We start from the raw sequence: 25,221 nt of genomic DNA on the forward strand, positions 1-25,221 counted from the left end.
GTTGCCAGCTGGCCCTGAGTTGACTCTGAAAAGAGATGCAGCTTGCTGTAGATTAATATTTAATTTAGAAGCAAATTTCATAATCACCTTGCTCATTTTTCTGTGTGCCTGATTTCATTTTGTCTTTATGCTTAAGATTAACTCCTATTTCAATCTCACCTTCTAGAATTATGGCCTAATTTCCTTCTCAGTCGTTATTCTTAAACAACTGGATCCAAAACACAAGCCCCAAATACTTATTGAGTGGGGATAGGATGAATGCACATGGAGAAAGTCAAAAGAGCTAGATTAATACAAGCTATTTAAGGGACTTAGGAAAGAAATCAAGGAACTTCTCTAACTCAACAAATTAAGATAGCAGTTATGTAAAGTCTCTTACCCACCCTTGGCCAATCAAAAATACAGTAAAATGAAGTTAAACTGGTTTAAGAAGTATGTGCCAAATAGTAGTATTTCCCCCAACCAAATTTACTTCTCTCCCCTTTCTGTTAGCTCTACTTTAGCAGAATCTAAGGCTATTAACAAAGGAAACTTTTAGCCACAAGTTCATGAGTTAATTATCTGGAGACTAATCATGACTCAAATGAAAATTCCTGTTTACACATATCCACAACAGCAGTAAAGGGATCTAATAGCATGAATAGCTACAGGAGATATTTTTGGTGATACGAAGTCAACATGGGAGAGACTGGCTAAATAAGAAGGCTCTAGGCATGTGACTTTAAAGTCTTTCAGTTGAAGAGTATCTATTATATGTTACCTAATAGACTGTGAGGAAATTAAAAGATATGTGCTGGTTTGCTTTGTCCACCCTGGCAGGTGGCCAAAGTTCTCATAATTGGCAAGATTGGGCCACCTGCCCTGTCCCCTGGCCTTTGGGTTTGTTAACCTCTCATCTATGGAGCTGAGGAGAGTTTTTTAACTTCTTTAAATTCTACCTGGGAAGAAACTTCTTTTTTTGAATTTTTGAATTTTATTTTTTTATACAGCACGTTCTTATTAGTTATCCATTTTATACATATTAGTGTATATATGTCAATCCCAATCTCTCAATTCATCACACCACCACCCCCCCGCCGCTTTCCCCCCTTGGTATCCATACGTTTGTTCTCTACATCTGTGTCTCAATTTCTGGCCTGCAAACCAGTTCATCTGTACCGTTTTTCTAGGTTCCACATATACGCATTAATATACGATATTTGTTTGTCTCTTTCTGACTTACTTCACTGTGTATGACAGTCTCTAGATTCATCCACATCTCTACAAATGACCCAATTTCATTCCTTTTTATGGCTGAGTAATATTCCATTGTATATATGTACCACATCTTCTTTATCCATTTGTCTGTCGATGGACATTTAGGTTGTTTCCATGTCCTGGCTATTGTAAATAGTGCTGCTATGAACACTGGGGTGTGTGCACTTTTTGAATTACTGTTTTCTCTGGGTATATGCCCAGTAGTGGTATTGCTGGGTCATACGGTAGTTCTATTTTTAGTTTTTTAAGGAACCTCCATACTGTTCCCCACAGTGGCTGTATCAATTTACATTCTCACCAGCAGTACAAGAGCGTTCCTTTTCTCCACACCCTCTCCAGCATTTACTGTTTGTAGATTTTTTAACGATGCCATTCTGATGGGTGTGAGGGGATACCTCACTGTAGTTTTGAGTTGCATTTCTCTAATAATTAGTGATGCTGAGCATCTTTTCATGTGTTTGTTGGCCATTTGTATGTCTAAGAAGAAGAGATTTAAAACAAAAAACAATCAAAGAAAATTCAGAAGAAATATGATGAAAGGAAAAAGAATGCTCAAATCAGCAGTCTTCTAGAGGAGCAGTTCCAGCAGGACAAGCTTCTTGCATGCATCACTTTTAGACCAGGCCAGTGTGGCCAAGCAGATGGCTATGTGCTGGAGGGCAAGGAGCTGGAGTTCTATCTAAGGAAAATCAAGGCCCAGAAAGGCAAATGAGTCCTCCTCCTTCCTATCTTAGCCCATGTAATAAAGGTGTTTATTGTTCTTAAAAAAAAAAAAAGTAGAGAGCTTGATCTTAATTCTATAAAAAATGCAAAGCAAAAATATGGAAAGAAATAGAATAAAACGTTAACTGAATTGCTTCTAGGTGGTAGAAAGAAAGGTATATCAGTCAAGGCTCTTAGTTGCATATACATAAAACTTTAAATGAAAAGAAAAATGAGAATTTACTGAAGGCTCTCATGGGTTCAATAAGTCAATGGGAAAGGAACACCAAACTTAGAAGACATGCAGGAGTCAAGACAGCTCTGGAAGACCAAGAAGTAGGAAGCTGCTGGACATTGCCCCCATTGATCACTGCCACAGCTAGCACAATCGAACCATCATGGGCCATCTGGCTAGAGTAGGGTCCAGGCAGGAGCATCTCATTGGCTAAGCCAAGATCATATCTCACTCTGGCTGCAGAAGGGCTACGGTTCAAGAAAAAGGAAGATGTTCCCACGTAAGTTTCCACTGTGGGAAGCAGAGCATTGCATCTCATCTACATGATTATAAACAATAAAGGATTTCTCCCATAAAGGAAGAAGAGTTGGAAACTGGACAACCAAAAAAAATGACAAAAGTCCACAACAATTTTTTCTGTTTTTATGTTTTCAACACTCTACAAATCATCTTCACAGAACCTGTATGTGAAATCTGATAAAATAAACTACTATAACTTTTCTCTTCCTTATAGCATGATGGGTAGGAGAATAATGCCACCCCAAAATATGACTGTAGGAGTTCAGAACATGCCACTCCAAAATGTGCCATTTTGGTATATTGGTTATTTTGAGCTGTTAGCATTTGAAAAGCAGCAAATGCAGGGGGAGGCTTTCATTGAACTCTCCTTATCTGCCTAAAGACAGATCCTCCAAAAAGAAACTCGGTTGTCATAAATCCCCACCCTTCGAATTTAATCAACCAGGGAAGATTGACTCTTATCACAGGACAGGAGACTAGAAATTGAAACCACACCCAGACAAACTGTCACTCACATTTACTTTTCTAAAGGCCCATTCATCTTTCCTAAAAATCATTTACCCATCCCTAAGATGCCTATATCTCCCATCCTCTTTCCCTATTAAATTGGTATTTAATCCTGAATTCTAAGACACCTCAGTGATTACTTCTTTTTCCCTGGGTATCTTCCATGTATCCATGAGGTACACGTGTTGATAAACTCCTGTTTTTCTTTTGTTTTGTTAATCTGCCTTTTATTTCAGGGGTCTCAGCTAAGAACTCAGAAGGGTAGAGGAAAAATTATTTTTCCTCCCCTACAAGCACTATGGTAAATTAACAAGGATTTGTTTTCAATCTTTAAGACGTGTCTGAAATTGGTATAAAATCTTTATCAAATTAAGAAAGCTCTATACTCCAACTTTGCTAAGAGTTCTTGCTTTTTAAAATAATTAATTAATTAATTAATTAATTTGTTTTGGCTGCGTTGGGTCTTCGTTGCTGCCTGCAGGCTTTCTCTAGTTGCAGCAAGCAGGGACTACTCTTCATTGCGGTGTGCGGGGCTTCTCATTGGGGTGGCTTCTCTTGTTGCGGAGCATGGGCTCTAGGCGCACAGGCTTCAGTAGTTGTGGCACGCGGGCTCCATAGTTGTGGCGCACGGGCTTAGTTGCTCTGCGGCATGTGGGATCTTCCCAGACCAGGGCTCGCACCCGTGTCCCCTGCATTGGCAGGCAGATTCTTAACCACTGCACCACAGGGAAGTCTCAGAGTTCTTGCTTTTTTAAAAAAATCATAAATAGGCACTAAGACTTATCCAGTGTTTCTTTCTCAATTTAGATAATGATTTTTCTACTTTAGTTTCTTAATGTGGTAAATTACACTGGTAGATTTTCCACTTTTGAACCAGTATGGCTTTACTAGAATAAACTACTAGATTTTGATGTATGATTTTTTAAATACCGTTTTTGGATTTGTTTAGCTAATACTTTATTTAGATTTTTTTGTTTTTCTGCACTTACATTCATAAGTGTTTGGGGTCAATAATTTTCTTTTCATGTATTGTCCTTATCTTTTTTTAAATAAATTTATTTATTTTTTATTTATTTTTGGCTGCGTTGGGTCTTTGTTGCTGCGTGTGGGCTTTCTCTAGTTGTGGCGAGCAGGGGATACTCTTCATTGTGGTTCATGGGCTTCTCACTGCGGTGAGAGCATGGGCTCTAGGTGCGTGGGCTTCAGTAGTTGTGACACGTGGGCTCAGTAGTTGTGGCCCACGGGCTCCAGAGCTCAGACTCAGTAGTTGTGGTGCATGGGCTTAGTTGCTCCAAGGCATGTGGTATCTTCCCGGACCAGGGATAGAACCCGCGTCCCCTGCATTGGTAGGCGGATTCTTAACCACTGCGCCACCGGGGTAGTCCATTATCTGGTTTTTGAATCAAGACTTTTGGCCTCTGGAAAAGTCCTTATCACGAGAAAAAAAATATTTTTTTGCAACTATATATGGTGACAGATATTAGCTAGAATTATTGTGGTGATCATTCCACAATATATACAAATATCAAATCACTATGTTCTACACCTGAAACTAACAGGTGTACAACACCTATTATATAAAACTATACAATATTATACGTCAATTATACCTCAATTTTAAAAATATGTAAATAAATGAATGAATGAACAAATGAAAAAAAGACTTTGGCCTTCAAAATGAACTGGCCATTTCTGAACTTTTCTATTTTCTAGAACAGTTTACATAAGATAGAGAGTAAGTATGCTTTGAAGGTTTGGTAGAACTCATTAATGAAATCAGTTAGGCCTGGAATTCTTTTTGGAGGGCAAATATTTGATGGCCACCTGAATTTCTTTAATACTTAGCTTTAATTCGTTTTTTTAAACCTGCTACCAAAAGTTGTGATTTTAAATTTTAAAAACTAGTTGAGGGCTTCCCTGGTGGCACAGTGGTTAAGAATCTGTCTGCCAATGCAAGGGACATGGGTTCTATCCCTGGTTCGGGAAGATCCCACATGCCATGGAGCAACGAAGCCCGTGTGCCACAACTACTAAGCCTGCGCTCTAGAGCCTGTGGGGCACAACTACTGAGCCCGCGTGCCACAACTACTGAAGCCCACGTGCCTAGAGCACATGCTCTGCAACAAGAGAAGCCACCGCAATGAGAAGACCATGCACGGCAACAAAGAGTAACCCCCCCCCACCCACTGCAACTAGAGAAAGACCATGCAGCTACAAAACCCAATGCAGCCAAAAACAAATAAATAAATAAAATAAATGTATTAAAAAAAACTAGTTGATAGTCAATTATTCCTCAATTTTTAAAGGATTAAAAGAGACAATAAAAATGTAAAAAGTAAAAAAAAAGTTGATAGACATTTTAAGATAAGGATTCGTTAAAAAAAAAAAAAAAAGTTGTACAAAATCCAAGTGTTTCTGGGCTCAATGAATGCTGTTTCTCAGTGCCAGAAACAAATACTGCGGTGCGTATAGAGATGAGAGTATACGTACTATACTTCCCGCACCCAGGAATTCAGAACGTCGAAGTGGACTTGTATTTACTTGTCCCCTCTTTCTGAGAACATAGAACTTCATCAGAGCCTTAAGAAATACAACCAATGAGGCTATGAGGTATTTCTGGTGAAATATGGCAGCAGAGCTATTTCCAGGAAACAGGTTCCTTCCCCCCAACGTAGGAGAGAACTCTGCTTTCTCACCCAAGAAGTCTGAAAAAACTATTTGTTGATAGGAAGTATATCAAGAAATTGGAAAAATGACTTACCTTGCTATTCCAGTTGCTGGCTGAAAAAAGACATTGGAGACCTCATAAGCTGGAAGCTTTTCTGATCAATCTCAGAAGTCTTGTATGCCCTGCCAGGATCACTATTTTAAGCCTATTCCTGGGGCTCTGTGCCATCTTTGCCTCAAACAAGGGAACTGAAACCCTCTGCCTTTTCTCCATAGCCAAGGGGGATTTTTATCTACCTCCTTCACTCCTCTTCTCCCTTCTCCCATTGAATAGTCTGTGTTTCTCAGGTTGCTTCACCTTCAGTCAAGGGTAGTGTGTAAGATGGCATGTCCCCTTGCCGAGATACAAAACTCTGGGGAAGACTTGTCTCCCAGTATGAGGAAGGTAGGAGAGGTAAGGTGGTGGGTATGCCCTATATAACTACAATAGAGGGGAAGTGCGTTTCTGACCTCCCAAATTGGATGTCTGAATGTATTCCAAACAAAACAAAACAAAACATGGTTAAACAGTGATTAGAGTCTCAAACTACCAGCACAGCCTTATACTTTGGGGATATTAACTACAAGTACCCTGGAAGCTGGAATTAGAGGCCTAGTACCGTCTATAGTATAACATCCCCAACTAGCCTGTGAACCCACTCACCATTTGGAGCACTGTATGAGAAAATGCTTTCTAAGTCCCAAATCTTAGGAAAATAAACCAGAGAAACAAATTAATGACTCCCCACTACCTTATTCTTACACTGATGTGGGACTCTACAATTTGTTTACTCAGGTAAATGTGCTGACTTCATGCATTTCCAATGCATATACATTTCTACTGCAAAAGACAGACTTAGATAAATTTTTAAATCTATTTTTTAAAGTTTTGATAATCCTCAGTGACAACTGGGGTGCTGAGAAACAGGCATGCACATATGCCATTGATAGGAGTGTAAATTGGTGTAACATATTGGAGGCCAATTAAGTGATACCTATTTTTTTTAAGTAATACCTATTTTTAAAAATATATATGAGCAACATAAATGTCCATTGCTAAGGCTATGGTTAAAGCATAGTAATATAAATATTGCAATAATATGAAATTAATTTTTTAAATGTAGCAAATCAATTGTACTGTTGTGTGAAAATGCCCAACAAACACTTAATTGTTAAAAAAAAGTTGCAGAATAGAATGTATATTATGCTCTTATTTATGATTTTATTAATAGATCATATATATTTATTTGTACACAAGTTTTTTTATTTGTTGAAGCATGTATGTGTGTGTGCATGTATTTGGTTTTATAAGCATGGACATTTTCCAGAAGGATATATAAGAAACTATTAATGGTGAGTAAGGACTGGGACCAGGAAATCATGTTATACCATTCTTTACTGCTGAATTTTCTTGCACGAACACAAAGTTTATCATTTAAAATACTGATGAATTGGGACTTCCCTGGTGGCGCAGTGGTTAAGAATCTGCCTGCCAATGCAGGAGATACAGGTTCGAGCCCTGGCCGGGAAGATCCCGCATGCCTCGGAGTAATTAAGCCCCCGAGCCACAACTACTGAGCCCGCATGCCACAAATACTGAAACCCAAGCACCTAGAGCCCCGTCACAAGAGAAGCCACCGCAATGACAAGCCCACGCACTGCAACGAAGAGTAGTCCCCGCTCGCGGCAACTACAGAAAAGCCCATGCGCAGCAATGAAGACCCAACACAGCCAAAAATAAAAACAAATAAACAAATAAATTTATTAAAAAAAAAAAAACTCAATTGTCATAAATCCCTTGCCCTGGAGCAACTATTATCCCTGTAGATGAGAAGTCGCCACACCCACCCCTACACAGACTTTCTCCTAAGAGCCCATTCATCTTTCCAAAAGATCATTTGTTTTCCCCTCAGTGCCCTTTCTCCCCAGACCCTTATTAAGAAGTCAACCATTTTCCTTTAAGTGCGTTTCTCTCTCTTTCCCTTAATAAGGTGTTATATATGTCCCAAATTCTAATTCCATCCAAATTCCACCTCTTTGAGTCACATTTTCTGTGAACTCCAGTGTATCCTTACTTGAATAAAAATCTGTCTTTTCTTTCGCTAACTTGTTGTTTGTGAATTTACTCTGAAGACTCTCAAGCACAGAATCTAAAAGGGTACAGGAAAAGTTTTTCCTCCCCAGCAGTACCAAACTGTTAGTATACTAACAGTTGTATTCTCTTCTACCACACACTTGCAGTAAAGAACAAAACAGTTTCACTTAAGAATGACCTTGATGAAGCAGTAAAAACTATTATTTTTATTAAATCTTGACCCTTGTATACACGTTTTTAATATGACTGTGTGGTGAAATAGGAAATACACAGAATGTCCTTCTGCTACATTGCACTTCTGCCACAACGGACTAGATCAATTGAGCTGTGAGCTAAACTAGCGCCTTTTTTCATTTTAATTAAAAGAACTACTAACAGACAGCCATCTTATTTGCCCCTGGGCTTTAAGCTGGTATTTTCTACCAAAGGAACAAAGTGAGCCTGCTAGTTAAAAATAAAGAAATAAGCAAGTGACAACATTTGTTGCCAATGATAAAATATAGAATTTTTGGAAAACCTGTACAGCTTCCTGATGTGTTAACAACTTTTCTGATGAGATCAATGGTGACAACCAATGTCATCTTTTAATATTATATAGTGAAAGATGTTAACATTTGGAAGATCTGTATAACTCACTCAGTGAGCCAATATTTTTCTGAATGGCGAGCAAATTCATGCAAGGGTAGAGGATCCATTCTAAGTACAACACAGATGAATGGATTTTAAGGTAACGGTAGACAAAAAGTTCATTTATCTGGTTTCAGATTCCACACTGCAACTAGACTATAAAGAAATTACCACTTGTTGAGTTTTAGTATAGTACCTGTTTAAAAAAAAAAAATTCAGCTGTGTAAATTTGAAGATCTAACTGGCTTTACTCAACAATTCATGAATTGGAGGGCATCCCGCCTAGAAAGCAGAAGGGCACTCTGATGGGTTTAACAAAATGGAAGGTTTTTAAAAGCAGAAGGAGGGTGGGGCAAGGAAGCTATTAACAAAAGAAAAGAAAGGATTGTTTCAGGCCAGGTCACCTTCTTTTAGGGGAAGGATGAGGGTCTATCACGCAGATTACCTGTTCTTCCTTTCTCTGGGGAGGAGGGGGATATAGAGAGGACCCATGTGACTGACTACCTCACTGGTGCTGACTAGAAAATTCCAGACTGGCAGAATAAGATTACATTCCTGGGTAAAGTCAAAACTACAATTACATCAGGTATTTAATCTAGGTTTGGTATCATAAGCTTCAGCATAAGTGACACCATTTGGGGCCTGCGGTTTTCTCTTTAACATACCCTAAAAGAATATCCACAAATTATCTGAAAGTAACATGTAAACAAAAGCACTTTTTGGTTTTCAATAATATTTAAGAACATAAAGAGGTCCTGAGATCAAGAAGTTTGAGAACCACTGTTCTAGCTATTCTTACAAATCTACTTCTCCCTTTTACCTTCATAAACTCTCCAAGTTCTTCTAAAGGCTCAAGGTAAGCAAAAGACAGAGAAACTTCTAGGCCACTTTTATTATCTGTGTTGATACCTCCTCTGAGGAAAAGAACTAACTGCCTGATTAGGATGGGGAAAAAGAGAAAGAAAAGTTAATATCTCAAAATATTATCTAGCACACATGTAAAGCAATTTGCATAGTGCCTGCTCCAAGTAGCACTCAATAATGGCTGGTATCACCATCATCATCTTCTTCATCTTTATCACAGTTATGATTATTTCATCTTGTCCATGTTTCTAATGGTATTTATATGCCAATGACTCTTATATTTCCAAACTCTTGAGACAATGTATCCTAGAGTCTTTTAAATTCAGATCTTTCCATTTCCTTATGATTCAAAATACTGTCACCTCCCCAGACAGAGTGGGAGCCTGTGATGCTTGTAAATAGGTCACACTTGCAGAGATGTTTCCTCTTTTATCCCTGGGGAGAGTTTAGGTTTTGAAATTATTATTTCTCTGAAGGTCTTTTGCATATATACATATATATATATTTTTTAATTTTTACTTTATTGAAGTATAGTTAACTTACAATGTTGTGTTACTTTCTGGTGTATCTCTGAAGGTCTTTTAAATCAGGGGATGTTCTTAAGTAGAAAGACTGAACTAGAAATTATAAACGAAAACCAGAAAGTAGCAGGGCAAGGAAAGGATTCACTAACTGACCACCCACCATCCCTGAAACAAAAAGATTCTCAGGTAGAAAGCTCATAACTGAGGAACAACTACTAGGAACATGGCTTCCTATCACAATTTCAATGGAATTTGTAGAAATGTGATTCAACAGATTTCTGAACCACAGGTAGCAGCATGTGGGAATGAAAAACTGACAGACTTTGAAACTGCAGAGGCCTGGGTTCAAATTCTGACTTAGGGACTTCCCTGGTGGCACCGTGGTTAAGAATCCACCTGCCAAGGCAGGGGACACGGGTTCGAGCCCTGGTCCGGGAAGATCCTACGTGCTGCGGAGAAAGTAAGCCCGTGCGCCACAACTACTGAGCCTGCACTCTAGAGCCCAAGAGCCACAACTACTGAGCCCACGTGCCACAACTACTGAAGACCACGCGCCTAGAGCCCGTGCTCCACAACAAGGGAAGCCACCACAATGAGAAGCCCGCGCACCACAATGAAGAGTAGCCCGCGCTCGCCACAGCTAGACAAAGCCGACGTGCAGCAATGAAGACCCAACTCAGCGAAAAATAAATACATAAATACATTTAAATAAGTAAATTAATTAATTTAAAAAAATAAAAATTCAAATTCTGACTTAGCCCTTTACTGTTTGTGTGATGTTAGTAAAAGGTTGGCTCTCCAAGCCCTAGTTTTCTGTTCAGTGTGGATTCCACATGGCTCAATTTCATACTGAAAGAAACAAGGCCCAGTAGCCAAAACTCTTTCAAGAGGAATTCCCATCTTTTTACTTGCCTTTCTCAAAGAACATCCTTTTTAAAAGATCCAATTTGTCACCCACAGCAATACTTAAAACCCTCCTTTTTCTTCTTTCTCATTCTCCCAAAGCTGCTCCAAAGCCCATTCTCTAAACCTCCACAAATCCCTCCTTATCCCTAGTCAGCTTGGCTAGTGTTTTATTTGTACCTTCTTTCTCCCTCCCCCACCCCCTTAATTCTTTATTATGAATATTATTTCCAATTTCAAATTCTCTCCAATTTGCCCTTGGACTGCATTCTCCATAACAAAGGAACCCCGCCCCCCCACCCTGCTGCAAGCCAACATTCTACCCTGCTTCCCCCCTGCTTGGACCTATGCAGATTCCTCCTCTCCATTCTCTTAAACCTGAATCACATCATCTGAAATTCGGCAGAGCCTTTGTCAAGTTAATTTTTCTCCAAAGATGGATCTTAAAAATGCCTCAACCCCCATAGATCTGGCGCCAAAGTCATGTCAGTTTAACTTGAGTGCTCAGTGACTCAAGAAAAGGATTACCAGCAACTTGATATTTTTCCCCTTTAGATTTTTTTCCAGAATAAATTAAATTAGAATCCCTCTCAATCTTCACTCTTTTTTTTTCTTGGCTGTGCCACATGGCTTGTGGGATCTTAGTTCCCCAAACAGGGATTGAACCCCAGCCCTCGGCAGTCAGAGCACAGAATCCTAACCACTGGACTGCCAGGTAATTCTCAATCTTCACCCTTTTAAGTAATATATATTTTTAAATGATTAGGTTGTCAAAAAAACCCAAAAAACAAAAAAAGGACTGCCAGGTAATTCTCAATCTTCACCCTTTTAAGTAATATATATTTTTAAATGATTAGGTTGTCAAAAAAAACCAAAAAACAAAAAAAGCCCAAAGAACCAGAGTAGAACAGAGAAAATTCTTCCTAGAAGTGGAGGAGAGGGAAGAAACTAAAGTGGGAAGGACAAAATTCTCTCTAAAGATCAAAGAGGGAAGAACGCACACACAAGATTAATAAATCTTGTTGTTATAAAGCAATGTTAGTGCAATAAAAATTTTTTAAATAGAAAGTAAATCTTGTGTCTGCATCAAGAGTTGTTGTAAAGATTAAATGAACTGATGTATAGTACCATATATATAAAAGAACTTCCAGACATATATGACCCTTTCTGCATCTCCTGATTCTTAATTGCAGACATTCATTCAACAAACATTTATTGAAATCCTATTTTGGATGCTACAGGAGATATAAAGTGAACATGTTAACAGTGAAGGGCAAAATCTGGCTCTATGTTGGATCTGTTTCTTTGACTTTAACCTTTGCTTTTTGTTGCTTTTGTCATTATAATCATACATAATGGCCTGCCTCAGGGAACCCTGCCCCTCTGCCTGAATGTTAAACTAAAGTGCCTTTCTTCAGCTCACAGGGAGACAATCTGACCCCGCCTACCTGTGAATGGCTGCAGAAAAGAAGAAATTAACACATCCCCTCCCTGATGCTGGCCAAGCCAGGCGAAACTAATGGCCTTTTTACTTTACTTCCTCACCTCCTCCCACTCTCTGTTCTATAAAAGAAACTGGCATCCAGACCCCGATAAGATGGCTTTTTGGGGACACTAGTCTGCCATCGTCTTGGTCTGCCGGCTTTCCGAATAAAGTCGCTATTCCTTGCCTCAACACTCATCTCCCGATTTATCGGCCTGTCGTGCGGCAAGCAGAGCGAGCTTGGACTTGGTAACAAACAAAGCATGACCCTTTAGGCAGAACGTTAGAAATCAATCCTGGAGACAGGAAGAGCAGTTTGAAGTCTGCAATTGCTCAAGCAAACTTGCAAAGGACTTGAACTAAGCAATGAGAGACCCAATGAATGGGAAAGACACTGAGTTGGTAGAATGGATTGAACTTGACTGATGATTTGAGGTGGAAACTTGAAAAATACAGAGAGCTGAATTTCAGGCTTATATCCTGGTTTGAGAAAAGGCTGGAGAAGGAACTGGTTGGACATATGATAATAAGTTTAAAGAACCAGTAGAACCCTCACAATAGCATGCAATTGGACATGCAGTTCTGCAACTCTGAGTGGTTAAGTCCATTCAACAAACTTTTACTGACCAACCATGCTGTGCAAAAAGGCCCGAACAAGATGCAGAAGTTATCAAAATGAGTCTTGTGCTAACTTGATTATGTGATAGAAATACAAATCTGTAGCCTGTTTATTTTCATTTTTAAGATAAAAACGGCAACATTTATCCAGCTCCTAGAAATCTGAGCATTGTGCAGTCATGGAGGGACACCTGAGATCTTTATGAGAAGCCCCTGAGATTTCTAGCGGGTCTTGGATTCTTTTTGAATTTTGCCTGTATACATTGATATATTAGTACAGGTTGATTCATATGGAATCGCAGATTTTCTACCATTTTGACTTACTAAAAAGGGCAATTTCCCATGGTTGGCCTAACAAGGCTATGTGATGCAGAACACTTTAAAGGAGGATATTTCTGAAGATAATCACGTTATTTTCCAAATCTGTTGGAGTGGCCATTGGTCCTAGAAGGTTATTACCTAATATAACCACTGAGCTCAAAGATGGTTTAAGATTTCACCGAAATTTTAATAAGTATTCTAATTATAAAAGATGGTTTGCTGTGAGAAAAAAATGCATTTTGTCTGCATTTTTAAAATTATAACACATTCACATTGCACTTTACAATTTACAAAGAGTTTCTATCTACTCTTTCTTATCTTACATTCACAAGTATAGTGTGAGATAAAAAACGCCAAACTAATTATTCCCATTTTATATATGAGGAAATAGGCTCAGAGAGATTAATTGACCATGCAGGTTTTAAGTGGCAGAATGAGGAATTGAACCCAAGCCTAGAGAACCACACAGACAAATTAGAAATAATGATATACATACACATAAGAATTTTTTATAAGAGGTTAGCTATTTTACGCTAATCTGGAGGCATTTCTACCCTTGTGTTGAGTATATTTTGAAATTAATTTACTTTTGTATGGAGGGGTGCCAGTGGAAAGGTGGACAGATATTGTTCTGAAGTAACTGCTTATTACCAGGCCTTCATCCCCTTGTAGCATCTTCGTTCTTCTTTTTTTTTTTTTAAAGAAATTCACGTTCTTTTATTTATTTATTTATTTATTTATGGCTGTGTTGGGTCTTCGTTTTTTCTGTGTGAGGACTTTCTCTAGTTGCGGCAAGTGGGGACCACTCTTCATCGCGGTGCGCGGGCCTCTCACTATCGCGGCCTCTCTTGTTGCGGAGCACAAGCTCCAGATGCGCAGGCTCAGTAATTGTGGCTCACGGGCCCAGTTGCTCCACGGCACGCGGGATCCTCCCAGACCAGGGCTCGAACCCGTGTCCCTTGCATTGGCAGGCAGACTCTCAACCACTGCGCCACCAGGGAAGCCCCGTTCTTCTTAATGAGAGACTGACAAGGACTCTCTCCTTGACCAAACTTTAGTCGGGGTCCTCTGAATACTCTTCTCGACTAGGCCTTAACCTTTGGATTTCCATGTCTGTCTTTGCATCACCCACTTCTAGCAAGAATCCTGTTAAGTCACTTTAGAGAGTATCCCACACCCTTGATATCTGATCACCCTGGCTTACCTTCAGCAAGAATCCTATTAAGTCAGTTTAGCCAGAATCCCTCCTTACCCCTGATGTTTCCTCTTAGTGATTTGCCGTCCACTGACTCTCACTCTCTTCCTTGGCTATAAATCCTCACTTGATCACACTGTATTTGGAACTGAGCCCAGTTCTATACCAAAGTCTCTCTTCCCCTATTGCAATAGTTCTTGAATAAAATCTGTTTATAATGATTGAACCACTCTCTGGGTCTGGCTTCTTTTAACAAGACATCCAGAAGTGATAGTGATTTCTGATTTTCTCTTTTATTATAGTGGTGGACTCAATGATCAATTAAGGCTGAAAAGCCCAGCTGCTGTTTTCCTATGATAAGTTGAAAAGTAGAAGTTGACCCAAAGAGGCTTACAAGGAACTTACTGAATCTGGTTTCAGATTTCCAAAGAAAAATTGGAGGTGGTAGGAGAAAATAGGCACAGGGTTGCCAACTTTTTATTTTGACATATAAGAGCTTTAAAAAAAGCCAACATATCACTTACTATATCACCATACTTTCATAAAAGAAGAGCTATGGTAAAACTAAAAAATAGTAGGTTGGATATACTCTCAGAAGAGATTTCCCCTCAAAAATGAGAGTTGTGAATCTTACTCAGACATTCTCACTAGAGACCAGAGAAAACTTGGATATGTACTGGCACAGGTGAAAATCAAGACACCAGAGGGCCTTCTACATTCCTCTCACAGGGTTCAGAACACGTTACCTCAAAATACAGTTCTTCGGCATACTGAATATTCTAAGAAGGAATTTTAGAAATGGCAAATGCAGGAAGGACTATCTGACCTCCCCCCTTACCCCTGAAGCAGGTCATAAGACCCTCATGTGAAAGAAGACCTCCCTATACTCAGAGGAAAGAAGCATCCTTATCTCTGAAGGTGGAGGGACACCAAGAAGAATCCAGATGAATAGGCCTTGCTAGGCTTTCTCCAGTTCACTACCCTGAGCTCATATCCTTTCATCCTATCACAGTTTTCCATGACTTTCCTCGCTTTATCAAACCTAGTATAAAAACTCTCAGGCTTAACTGTTTCTTCAGGTCTTCACTTCCTTATGAAGGCTCCCATGTGATGAAAACTTACATTAAATAAATGTGTATGCTTTTCTCCTGCTAATCTGTCTTTGTCAGTTTAATACTCAGGCCCAGCCAGGGACCTTATGAGGGTCAAGAAAAGTTTTTCCTCCTCTACACCTCCTATTCCTTTATCATTAAGAGTCTAATACATCCTGGTTAGATCTTTGATAATAATTCCATAACTTTATATGGTGTCAGGTGGTACTAAACTTTGTCTGGGAGGAAAAAATTTTCCTCTATCCTTCTAGGTTCTTCTGGCTGGTCAAAGAATTAAATTGACCTGAGATAGATTAGCAGGAGAAAATCAAGCAAAAGTTTAATACAATGTATAAATGGGAGAGATCTAGGGGAACTGAGTAACTCACCAAAATGGCCATATCCCTCACCTTAAATACCAACCTCAGCTAAAGACAAAAGAGGATGCTGGGGGCAGTGATTTGGGACCTCAAAGGGGAGGAAGACAGTTGACATGGAGATGGAAAAGGAAGTGTTTGGTAAACAAATGTTTGCTAGGCCATGCTGAGACAATAGGACAGAGAGGAGTTTTAACAAACAGACTTTGCTAGGATTCTCCCTGTCCACACACCTAGTTCATACTGTAGCTGTCTTAGGTAATAGCTCACTTCCTGAAACAGGTCCTCCCTCTATCCGCATTCTTTTAGGCAGTTAGGGGGAAGGTCAAAGGTTCTTCTTGAGACTTTTCAGCCTTAAAAATAAACAGCCTAGGGTTTCCCTGGTGGCGCAGTGGTTAAGAATCCGCCTGCCAATGCAGGGGACACGGGTTCGAGCCCTGGTCTGGGAAGATCCCACATGCCACAGAGCAACTAAGCCCATGTGCCACAATTACTGAGCCTGCGCTCTAGAGCCTGCGCTCTAGAGCCCACGTGCCACAACTACTGAGCCTGCGTGCCACAAATACTGAAGCCCATGCTCCTAGAACCCATGCTCCGCAGTGAGAAGCCTGTGCATCGCAATGAAGAAGTAGCCCCTGCTGCTGCAACTAGAGAAAAGCCCGCGTGCAGCAACAAAGACCCAGTGCAGCCAAACATTAAATAAATAAAATAAAATAAATAAATTTTTTTTAAAATTAAAAAATAAATCAGCCTAAATGAATCCTCATGCCAAAGAAACACAATCTGGGGTGGCAAATTTTGCTCCCCTACAAGTTATTGTGGAGATCATTTTGTAATGTATATAAATGTCAAACCACTATACTGTATACATGAAACTAATACTGTATGTCAACTATACTTCTATAAAAAAATAATAATAACTCCATGAGTTTATCATTAACAGAGAAGTTTGCTTTGTCCATAGCATTTCACCAAAATTCAAGTGTTGAGGACAGGTGCCAGCTTCAGAATTAGAATTAGTATTAGGAAGATCCTTAAGGAAGTTTACGGTCTGTGTATTCCACAACCTCTACTATTCTCTGTGGTTCAAATGCTATCTGGAGTTCAGAAGGATCTAGGCATAGGAGTGTGTGTGTGTGTGTGTGTGTGTGTGCGTGTGTGTATCTGTGTGTGTAGTCTAGCATGGAATAAAATTTCTTTCAGGTGAAGAAGCTACTCATTGTATTATCTTCTGCTTCTTCTCTCAGGAAAACTTTAAATATCTAAAACAGCTCCTATTTTCATATAGATCAGGATCTGCTTAGAAGCAAGATTTCCTTGTGAGTGAGAGGCAAAAGATTTAGGAAATGATTTGAATGCCATTCTCTTCATGAAGAGGGTTAACCCTTACTGTTCTTTAACTAAAAATTTTTTGCTTTTAAAATTATATGTGTTTATTGTACGAAATTTAGAAAAGCATAAAATAAAGTAAAAATAACTCAATCTCAACACATGGAGAAAACAATCATGAATATTTTAGTATATATCTTCCATTCTTTTTCTACAAATATGTATAAACTTTTAAAAATTGGAATCAGAATTTATCTACTATTTTTAGTGCTTTCACTTATATCATTAGTGAGCAAAACATGATTTTTGATGCTCATTTAGTATTATTGTATCCTATGAATTAACTATAACATACTTAGTCATTCTCTTGATTTTGGTTGTTTCAATTTTTCAATATTGTATAAAAAGCTGTTCTGAACATTCCTGTTCATCTTTATTGATGCCCTTATTTTTTTCCTTAGAATAAATGCCAGTGGAAGGATGACTGAATCAAAGGGTATGTATATTTGTAAGGGTTTTGAAACAAATTGCTCATCAAAGAGGGCATTGCCACAAATGATGTTCAAAAGTTCGCATTTTGGGACTGCCCTGGCAGTTCAGTGGTTAAGACTCCACGCTTTCACTAAAGGGGACGTGGGTTCGATCCCTGGTGGGGGAACTAAGATTCCGCATGTGGTGTGGCCAAAAGGAAAAAAAAAGTTCGCATTTCATTGTGCTTACCCAGTGCTGAATATTTTTATCATTCTAAACCTCAAGCAATTTGATGGTAGAACAATAATATCTCATTGTTTTTATTTGAATTTCTTTAATTACTAGTGGATTTAAACATTTTTTTCACATTTGTAGGTCACTTTGATTTCTTATTTTGTTATTCTTCAATATTTTGTTTACGTTTTTATGTAGTCAAAGTTATTATTTTCATTCATTTGCCATTATTGTTCTTTGTCGGCTTTTTGTTTCTTTGTTTTGTTTAGGAAAACTCCAACCTGGCAACAGATTCATATTCATCTATCATTTCTTCTAAGTATACATATGATTTCTGTTTTTGAACCACGTCTAGAATTCCCATTATAAGGTTAAATAAAGTGGGAAATCTTGCTTTATCCCAACTTTAACTGGTGTTTCATAGATTAGTATGATGTTTTGGTTATTGGTCTGAAATTCCTTAACTCCTAAATTACTACTTATCATTATATTATCATGTCTTCATAGTTACTCTCCATAAATATTACTGAGATCAATCTGTTACATTTCTGTATTCTAGAGACAGAACTTAAACCAAAGTGCAGATCATCAAGCACCCAAATAAACATTAAAAAGATATCTTGAATATGATGTTCTGATTTAAGGTGTTATTTTAATAACCCTCATAAAACGCAAGATATGCATATAGTTTACTGTTTGGTTCTTCCCCCTTATTCATATTGTTACTATTATTCTTATTTCTACAATTGGACATTCTTAGTATATTCGCAGCATATTTGACATTGCACCAATTAGCTCACCTCTACTTCATTTTCTCTGGGTTAAATATTATGTTCAAATTTTAAGAGAGTCTGAACATATTAAATATTGAAATGTGTAATATTCCTATTATCATTGCTGGGTTCGTAAATATGGCAAATTTCTGACAGTATAGATAGAAAAATGAGATGAAAGAAGGCAGAGAAACTCTGTCAGATATCATGTAGTTCCAGCAGTGACTATTTTAGTAATGATCATTTTCATAGAGCAATTGATTTTCAGCTAAAGGGAATTCCTTCACTGTTCCAGACAGCAAATGTTTATTAACTAGGTTCTCAGGTTTAATTCTCAGAAGGGTTTTGCTTAGCAATATCTCAAGCTACATTAATTGAGGATGAATTTGAAGAATGGCAGTGTCTCCCATATTCCTTGTGATACTTCTTTCCTGACTCCGCTTAACTTTCTATACCTACCTTTATATCATTTCTCCAACTCTTGTCTTTTAGTTTTTCCTTTCAACAACTTATTTTCCCCCACTTCTCTTCTTTATAAGTGCCTCCAGACTTGGTGAAACCATAAAGATTTCTGCTTCAAAGATTATTGTAGAACCAGTGCTATGCAGGACAATGGTTACATGCAAAACAGTTTTGAGTATCAAGGTCACAGACAGGAGCAGTACTCAATACTGAGAAGAAAACAAAGTGTGCTTTGCACAAACTGTAACTGAACCCTTGTCTTTGCTTCAGGCAAAATGCCTTCACTTGCTTCCCTCCTGTATCTCATTCTTGTTCTTGGCCATGGTCAATGAAAATCTACTGCTAATTTGCTATAAATAATTAAGGTGATTCCTAGACTTCTTTCTCTCATATTAAAATTTCTAATAGTAGTGGAATAAAGAACTGGGTTTTTCCACTCTCATCCAGCAAAATACATCACAATGGGTTCCCACAGAAAGGACTGCTATGTGGTCACCCAACCCCACATCTCAGTGCTAAACAAATAGAAACACACTAGAGAATACGGGAATATTTACTAAAGCACTTTTCTTTGGTTGCAGCTCCTGATCTAGGGTAGTACTTCTCAATTTTGGGGTACTGAAAAGTCATCTGGGGTGCTTAATAAACTATAGATTCCTGGCCTCTAAATCTAGAGATTATGATTTGGTAGGTCTCAAGTGGAATTCAGGAATCTCTGAATTTACTAAATATCTTAGCTGATTCTGATGCAGGTGATCAGAAACACTAGTCTGGGATTTTTCCTATTGACCTAAAAGCTAACCATCCTTATTGGTTCTATTATTGGCCAATTATTTTCAAATTTTTTAGTTTCTCCATTTTCAAAACTGAGAAGATCAATCTGACCAATCTGATTCCTTGGGGTTAGGTAAAGTTGAACATAAACATGTTGGCATTTATTCCAGAAGACAGACACCAATATGTTGAACAAAAAGAACTGACTGCTTTAAATGAATGAGTGATTAAAATAACAACATACAAATAATAAATTAAAACCAAAATAACTGGGAATGGAGAAAGGACTGGGAGGATGGAGGGTAACCTTTATGTGGGTAAACCAGAATCATCTCTCTCTACGATAAAGGTTCTCAGTCCTAATCCATAATATCTTCATACTGCAGGGAGCTGTCACAGGGTGCACCTCCTTAGGAGGCAAATTTTTCTTTGGTCTGTGGGCCTGCCTTGCCTACTGGGGTGTGTCAAGCCTGACAATTTCTGAAGGAGAAATGTAAGCCAATGCTCTACCAACATCAGAAACTAGCCCTGATAAACATGTAACCCCATTTACATTAATTATTAAATTCTCTTAGAAATAATCTAAGGAAAAATCTAAAATATAAAAAAAAAATATGTCATAAACAAAACATTTGGGCTAGTGGTTATTTTTGTAGGAGAGAAAGAGAACAGGATGCAACCAAAGAGAAGCATACAGGTAGGCTTCTAAGTTACAGGCAATGTTTTATTTCTTAAGTTGGAAGTGGATACTCAGCGGTTCATTTTATTATTAACCTTTAAGCGGTTCATATATGCTTTATATAAATTTTGTATTTGATAGAAATCACCTTAAATTAAAAAAGTATACTAGGGCTTCCCTGGTGGCGCAGTGGTTAAGAATCTGCCTGCCAATGCAGGGGACACGGGTTCGGGCCCTGGTCTGGGAAGATCCCACATGCCGCAGAGCAACTGGGCCCGTGAGCCACAACTACTGAGCCTGCGCGCCTGGAGCCTGTGCTCCGCAACAAGAGAGGCCGCAATAGTGAGAGGCCCACGCATTGCGATGAAGAGTGGCCCCCGCTTGCCACAACTAGAGAAAGCCCTCGCACAGAAACAAAGACCCAACACAGCCATAAATAAATAAATAAAAACAAATACTTAAAAAAAAAAAAGTATACTAAAAAAAGCTGTATTTTAAATTATAGTCATTTCAGTGTTATTTATAATATCAGTAACAACAGCATAAAATGGAAGCAGCCTATTGGAATGGTTAAAGTGAACATTGGTTCATCCATACGCTGAATGGAATATTATTCAGTTATTTTAAATATGGTTATGTAGCACTATGGGGAAAAAAAAAGCTTATGATCAGTTACCAAAAATTATGTGACAAAATCTTTTAACTGGATGATTACAACTCAGTAAAACAGTTCAAAGAATAAAAATGTAAAAAAAAAAAAAAAAAAAAAAAAAAATGTATGCTACTATGATATCATGATTATTTTTAGTAAAAGGGATTATGAGTGTTTTCCCCCTTGCTTTTTCTAATTATCTGTATGTGATCATGTTGTTTTTAATAATTAAACTTTCTATTACAAAAAAAAAAAGATTTCCCCAAAAAGCATTTTTTGGTTCCACTATAAATTAACATGACCAGAAATTACACTGGCTTCTAAGATTTTATACAGGGGAAAGTTTTCATGAAAAACAATAAAAAGTCAGAAAACGACATCTTTCCCTCAGATGTTTCTCAGCAGCCTCTCAGCCTCTGCACCTCAGAAAACAAATGCACTGTGCTAAGATTCAATTGTTTGCCAAGAGTTGAGCTGCCCCTCCTTTTTCCTATAATTGGCCAGCCTGCCTTTCCATCTCCAACAACCTCCAGTATCTTGGTCACACACACCTCACAGCAAGATGCTGACTAATCCTAAGATTAGGGCGGCTTATTAGGCAACCTTTCACACAGTGCCCATTGCTACTCATTGCACAATATATTTGACTGGGAACGATAAATGCCATGGTTTACATTTGACTCCAGTCACCCTGTCAGTGCCAGCAGCTGAAGTGTGTAAATATCACCCACTGCCTTTAGAAAGATGCTGACATTATGTTCCGGGCTCCCTAATGTTGTGTAACATGAGAGAGGGGAGCAGGGGTGAACCTATGAGGACGAATGAGAAGCAGATGAGGATATTAACCACCTTCTGCCTTATTTCTGAAAGAAATGAAAAGCTGGACACTTATGAGTTGTAGCTACAAATAAACTTATTTTTAAGATTTAGAATTTAAGAACCTGAACAGGTAAACAAATCAATACTTTTCATATGTTTCTATTAATCCATCGATAAGAAGTAAATCTCTGAGGCAGGAACATTATATCAGTGACTAAAATAAGTCAAATGGGGAAAAGCAATTGCCGTATTATTTAAAATCCTGTCATAATTTTATCAATGTTACGATACAGAATGTATTTGACTGAAGAAGCCACTATGAAGAGACGTTTCTGTGCTTTTTTTCTTGAGACTGCAAGCTCCTCTTAAAAAAACCCTGCAGTCATTCTCAGGTTAGGGGGAAAGAGAGGGAAAAAAAAAAACCCAAATGAGAAGAGAATAAGGGTTTCAATTGTGATTTGTTCTGAGAATAAATACTATCTTACCCAGATCGTTAAGTCTGTGGGAATATGCAGCACACACAGTTCGGTCCATTTACTGAAGCTAGATTAGTTATTTTTAGAGTCTTCTATCTCCCGTATGTACACAGTGTGACAGTAACGCTAATACAAAGGCCACGTGCAAATTTTGTTTGCTAGCAAGATTCCAGACCACTAATGAAAGGACATGGGGTTCTTTAGCTAAAAAAACATGGATATCCACCAACAGCTTCTTTTGAGTGTGAAAGAATAGCAAAATATATTTCTTTTTTATTTGGTTACAAAGAGTATGCTTTTAAATAGTGTAATAGAGTAAGGCAAAGGCTAGCTTCCCTTTGATAACGTAGAGTCATATGGAAAGTTATGCAATGGTTAGCAAGATTACACTCCAGTCAATCTAGTCACATTTCCTCAAGACTGAGAAGGACAAAGGAAGTTCCTTAGAATAAGTATCTTTGTATAACAGGTCTGAATCATACTAGGAAACACTAACCAGATCATCTACTTTGACTTGCTCTTTCATTAATATTCAGAAATTACCATGGTCAGAACCTCATCAACAAAACCTGAGTGTAGAAGGTGTTTCCAACTTGGACTTGTTTCCAACAGAAGCAAAAGGCCAAAACACCTTCTGCTGGATGAATCACCAACAACTACCTTATTGTTCTAGGTGTAATTGGTATCCCTGCTAAAAATTCAATCCCAAATTAAATGTTTATAAGGAAGAATTTCACCTGTGGCCCCTAAGGAATTATTTTCAACCTCATTTTTACTATTTTTTGAGTGGGGGCAAAGAAAATGGCCATAATAGATTTTATGGGTTCTACTCTAAATGATGGTGATTCTGGCCCTGGCTTACTTCCAAGGTGAATATGATTATTTTCTTCCCTAAAAACAAACAAAACAAAAAACTGATAGGAAGAGTAGACCTCAGGAAACAGGAGACTAAAAAAACATATTAAATATACTCTTAAGATTCAGATATACTTTTTTTTTCCCCCCAAACTCACTTCAAATAGCTGGCTGACTCAAGTTTTCCTGATCCCTATGCTGGGCTATGACTGGATTTTTAAAATGAATTTAGCTAAGGAATAGGTATTTACAATATTGGGGAGTATTCATAAGATTATTATTTTATTTATGTTTTCTTCATAGAAATATAAGCAATTTGCAAGCAATTTACAAGTTGAAGGATTTTTGTTTTTACAAAGCATATTGCAAAGAGCAACAGATCATCTGAAACAGTTTTCATAATTTTTTATTTATTCTCAGTCATTTTCTCTCTCTTGTTGGAATACTAGCCTATAATGTTATAAAGGTTTTGACCTTCTTTCTGTACATTAGCTGCTAGACTAGAATTACAGGAGAACTTCTCTCATCTGTGGTAGGACCTATACTTGGTAGAGTGGTACATTTAAAGTCAGCAGTCAAATACGGCCAAATGCTACTCTTTCCACTTCTGAGTTAAGGAAATCGAAGCCTGGATAGTGATTAAATGGCTTAATCTGGATTACAAAATCAGTCAATGGACTGAAAGCCATTAGTAGGTGCCAAGACTCTTGATTCAAAACTCAGTCTTTCCACTAAACCACCTTGCTTTAGATAATTACAGTGTAAAAACTATTGAGAGGGGAAAACAACTGAGGGAAACAGCAGATGTAACTGAATATTTTGAAAAATTTTAATAAGAGCCTAAAATAAGCCAAGATATGATGTACAGAGCAATGGTAAAGGTAAATACATAGGTAAACATAAAAGATAGTATGAATGTGTTTTTGTTTGTAACTCTTTTATTCTTGCATCTGATTTAAGAAACAACTGCATAAAGCAACGATTATAAAACTGAGTTGATGGGTATATGATGTATAAAGTTGTAACTGTATGCCAATAATAGCACTTGGAGAAGTGAGGAAATAAAGCTATATGGAATAAAATTTTTGTATACTATTGAAATTCAGTTGGTATTAATCCAAACTTGGTAATTTTAAAATTAATATGTTAACTCTAGGGACTTCCCTGGTGGCCCAGTGGTAAAGAATCTGCCTTACAATGCAAGGGACGTGGGTTCGATCCCTGGTCAGGCAACTAAGATCCCACATGCTGCAGGGCAAATAAGCCCACGCACCACAACTACTGAGCTCGTGTGCCTCAATTAGGGAGCCCGTGTGCCTCAAACTACAGAGCCCATGCGCTCTGGAACCGGCACACCACAACTACAGAGCCCACACGCCCTGGAGCCTGCGTACCACAACTAGAGAGAAGCCCATGTGCCTCAATGAAGATCCTGCATGTCGCAACTAAGACCTGATGCAACCAAAAATAATAATAATAATAATAAACAAATCTTTTTTTAAAAAAAGATGTTAACTCTAATCCTTAGCATAACCACTAAGAACTCAGAAACATATAGTAAAAGCAACAACAAAGGAATTGAAATGATATATCAAAAAATAACTATTTAACAAAAAAGAAAGCAGTAATGGAGGAATAAAATAGACATAAAACACACAGAAAACATATAACAAAATGGCAGACGTAAGAACTATGTTATTAATAATTACCTTAATTGTAAACAGACTAAACACTTCAATCAAAAGGCATAAATTTGCAGAATGGATAAAAAAATGATTCAACTATATGCTGTTTATAAAAGACAAACTGGATTTAAAAACACAAATAAGTTGAAAGGAAAAGAATGGAAAAATATACACCATACAAAACAGTACTCAAAAGAGAGCTAGAGT

The 25,221-nt window shown here is 38.0% G+C and overlaps 1 protein-coding gene across 9 annotated transcripts in view; it reads right to left on the bottom strand.

Annotated features, from left to right (window-relative positions):
- Nucleotides 1–25,221, bottom strand: part of LOC309656088 (uncharacterized protein) — a 75,216-nt gene that overhangs the window by 33,976 nt on the left and 16,019 nt on the right. Inside the window, exon 3 of one of the 9 annotated variants that reach the window (XM_082452272.1) lies at nt 6,990–9,728. The exons of the other annotated variants lie outside the window; for them this stretch is intronic. The gene's annotated coding sequence lies outside the window, so the exon portion shown is untranslated. Of the gene's footprint in view, nt 1–6,989; nt 9,729–25,221 lie in introns of those variants that run through there. 9 annotated transcript variants of the gene reach the window in all.

This window comes from Balaenoptera physalus (genome assembly GCF_965194825.1).
Source record: "Balaenoptera physalus genome assembly, chromosome: 2".
NCBI classification, from domain to species: Eukaryota; Metazoa; Chordata; class Mammalia; order Artiodactyla; family Balaenopteridae; genus Balaenoptera; species Balaenoptera physalus.